The 3679-nt window shown below is 35.4% G+C and overlaps 1 pseudogene; it reads left to right on the forward strand.

The window, feature by feature from the left end:
- Positions 1-1008: 1008 nt before the first annotated feature.
- LOC120212840 lies at positions 1009-2295 on the forward strand (annotated as a pseudogene).
- Positions 2296-3679: the final 1384 nt, after the last annotated feature.

Consider the following 3679-nt stretch of genomic DNA (forward strand, 5'->3'; position numbering starts at 1 on the left):
CAACTTTGTAAGGTCGATTGCATCGCTTTCTTTCACTATGTTACGGTAGCAGGCAACCAATATGAAAACTGCATTTCACCTAAACTAAGGCTTTCAGTCGAGTTATTTCCCATTTAATCTCCGGTCCATCAATCTTTGAAAGTAGGATAAATTTCAGAGTTTGTTCCCGGTTTGTTAGAAATGACTATCCAACTCAGTTGGTAGAGCACAAGGTTTTTAATTTTGGGATCGTGGGATCGAGTCCCACGGAGGACATTTCATAGTTAGAAGGTTTTTTACGGAAGCTGTTCTCAACCTGATATTGGAGGCAACCTACTATCTTACCTCCCCATTACATATGAAAATAAGGATCAACTAATTTTTTTTGATAATCTCTGACGCCATCTACGGTGAAGCTATAATATGATATTCATTCACTATAGGAGTTCAAATAGTTAATTCGGTCAACGACCAAATCAAATTATTATTAATTGAATTAATTTAATTTTTTCTTTAACTGTTAATCCAACTAATTTTTTTTAAATATTAGTCAAACCGAACAAAGTTCAATTATTTCAATCGATTAACTGAACTAATTCGATTAGATCGGTTAATTCGATTAAAATCGAATTGTTGCATTGAGTCAAAGCTACAGTTAAAATTATATCAGACACATGGACGTAAAGGCAGAATGATGGCATTGGTGATGTAAAAAAGGAAGAGAAATCACATCTGTTTTCTATTCGTAATATACAAATACGTCCATGTCAACTTCTGCTTCACGGAAAATTCAACAACGGTGGCCCTCGTGGTGGGGGTCACCATGACAAATTTTTATATAGAGATCTTTATCCAAGAAACAAACCATTTTCCCCCGTTGGATTGAAGAATTAAATAGTGAAAATTCAGTCAATGAATTCGGTTGGTATTAGAAGGCGGCTGATTGGTCAAAAAAACTCTACCTCCTGCTCTTTCTTGACCCTTTCCTCCTCGTGCTATGCTTTTTGTATATATACTTTATCATTTACCACTTTTGGTTGTCAGTCTGCTACCTAAACTTTGACTGTCAATCATACAGGGAAAAGGAAAATGGAAGTGGTGATACCAGTTATGGAATTTGATTTCAACAGTGCTAGATCATCTCCTCGTTCAACTGCCCCTTCTACTCCTACAGGAGCCGGTGGTGGCTGCTTCTTCAGTGCGCCCACAAGTCCCACGAGACTGTCCGAGTTTTATCGCGAATTTGATAGATTTTCCACGATGGGTGGCAGGCAAAGCAGTAGAAGAAACATTTCTTTGGCGATTCCTTTTGATTGGGAAGAGAAACCAGGTACACCGAAATCACCTAGAGGAGCAAGAAATGAGGAGGTGGAAGAAGATGATTTTGCTTTTGATTTTTGTGAGGCCTTGGAGAAAACATCTCTTTCAGCTGAAGATCTGTTTGATGGAGGGAAAATCAAGCCCTTGAAGCCACCACCTGGGTTACAGGTAGATGAGTATAACCAGAAAAGCCCACTTTTATCATCCCCACGCTCGCCGCAATCACCATTTTCCCAAGGCAGAAAGCTCATCCGTGAAGCTTTTTCACCGAGAAAGAAAAAGGACCGTGACCCTTTTGCAACTGCTATTCAACCAGTCGAAATCAAACAGATAACCACGTAAGAGGAAGAGAAAGAGTTCAAGATTCCAAGAATTCAAGCCGTAGAGCAACAAGATCACTTTCTCCTTACAGAGTCTCGGAATATCCCTGGGAAGAAGAAGAGAAACAAAAGCAAAACGAAAGCACCACTAACAAGCCATCGTCGTTGAATTCGAAGCCTTCGCTTTCTTCAAACAAAGGATCTTCCAGAAATGGAGATTAAGAGATATCTTCTTGTTTAGAAGCGCATCCGAGGACATGCGACAGATAAAGACCGATTCAGGAAGTACTCGTCAAGCTTTTTCAAGAAACCCGAAGATAACAAGAGTTCAAGTTCGAAATCCAGGGAAAACTCTGGTTCGGGTGGATCTAGGCGGAAAGTATCGGCTCAGAGCTGCATTACACAGCGAACAAAGCAGTATCCGAGAACATGAAGAAGAGGACTTTCTTGCCATACAAACAAGGTATTTTGGGAAGATTCGCCTTCGTTCTCTTTCCAGTGGATTCTAAACCTAGGAGTTCATCAAATCATCGTCGGCTGTTAATTAATATAGCAATTTCATTTGTTTGTTGTAAAGATTATACATCAATCTGTTTGTACCTATCAAGTGCAGTATTCGTTGATGAACCAATCATTGATGATTTGTGATCAATATAATTTTTTTGCCCTGCTCATATCATCACAGGCTTCAATTAAAATGGGGGTAAAATATACGCTTAATACTTAAATTATTAACTTTGATTTGTTTTAGTACTTAAGTTTTCATTTTTTTAAAAGTTTTACCTCACGTTTATTCTTTTTTTTTCATTTTAGTAACCCGCCATTATAAACTTAATAGACGGGCTCGTCAGCTATCACATCTACAGTCGTCAACCGTCGCATCGTAGGTCGATGAAGCTCAAACTTTCTAGCCCGCACCTTTTCGATCCTGAACACGATTCGACCTCCGTTTCAACGGAAAATGCCTCAATCTCCTTAAATAAAGATGCTCTCTTCGACTTCTTCATCCTCTGATCTTCATGGCATATCATCCAATCGACCTGAAACTAGACTATGTTGATCAACTTGTCATTCTCTTGTAGTCCATTGTTCGGATTGATCATCGTCCATCGAAGTTATACCACATCAATCTATCCTTTAAGTTTTTAACGTCAATGTATAATTTTTTTTTAAAAAATGAAAGTTTAGGTGCTAAAACAGGTTAAAACTGATGGTTTGAATACTAAACATGTAGTGTACCCATTAAAAAACCCAACACTTTAGATTCTCCATTCCGATATAATAAATAAAGGTAAAAGGGTACCTAAGGTCTCGTACTTAAAAAAACCAATGTGGCCCTCCAAGTTAAAAAAAAAAAAACTCAATGTGGTCATTTGACCAACGACTTTGTACTTTTTACTGATGTGGCACGTTAAAGCATGCCAACATCCTATTTTTTTCTCAGTCTGGCCCTCCAACTCAAGAATAACTCAACCTGACTCTCTTATTTTCTCTTATATTTTGGTCATTAAAATTTATAAGTTTCAATTTAATAACTCAACTTTTGAATTGCTTAGTTTTAATCATCATGATTTATTTTATTAATATTTATGTATGATGTGGTATTTTTCTTTTCAACCAAAGATTATTTTTTTCTTTCATTACCAGATTTAGTGAACCCATATGAACTTGTAAAAAAATAAAAAATGGGGATGAAATACTTGATCAATGAAAGAAAAAAAATAATCAAAGAAAAAAAGAATCTTTGGTTGAAAAAAGAAAAAATGAGGAGAATGGAGATTTGAAAATATATAAAGCAGATGGAATATTTTTTTAATTTAATTATAATTTTGGAAATATATTTTGTTTTAAGATAATTTTAAAATTTTAATTTAATTAATCTATTTTAATCATATATTAATAAATAAGAATAATAAATGTCAATCATACATAAAGATTAATAAAATAAATCAAGATGATTAAAGCAAGATTAATTCAAAAGTTGAGTAATTAAATTGAAAACTTTTAAAGTTTAGTGACCAAATAGAAGAGAAAAATAGGAGGGCCAAACTAAGTTTTTT

This window comes from Hibiscus syriacus, unplaced genomic scaffold (genome assembly GCF_006381635.1).
Source record: "Hibiscus syriacus cultivar Baekdansim isolate YM2019G1 unplaced genomic scaffold, ASM638163v2 tig00110017_pilon, whole genome shotgun sequence".
Taxonomy (NCBI): domain Eukaryota; kingdom Viridiplantae; phylum Streptophyta; class Magnoliopsida; order Malvales; family Malvaceae; genus Hibiscus; species Hibiscus syriacus.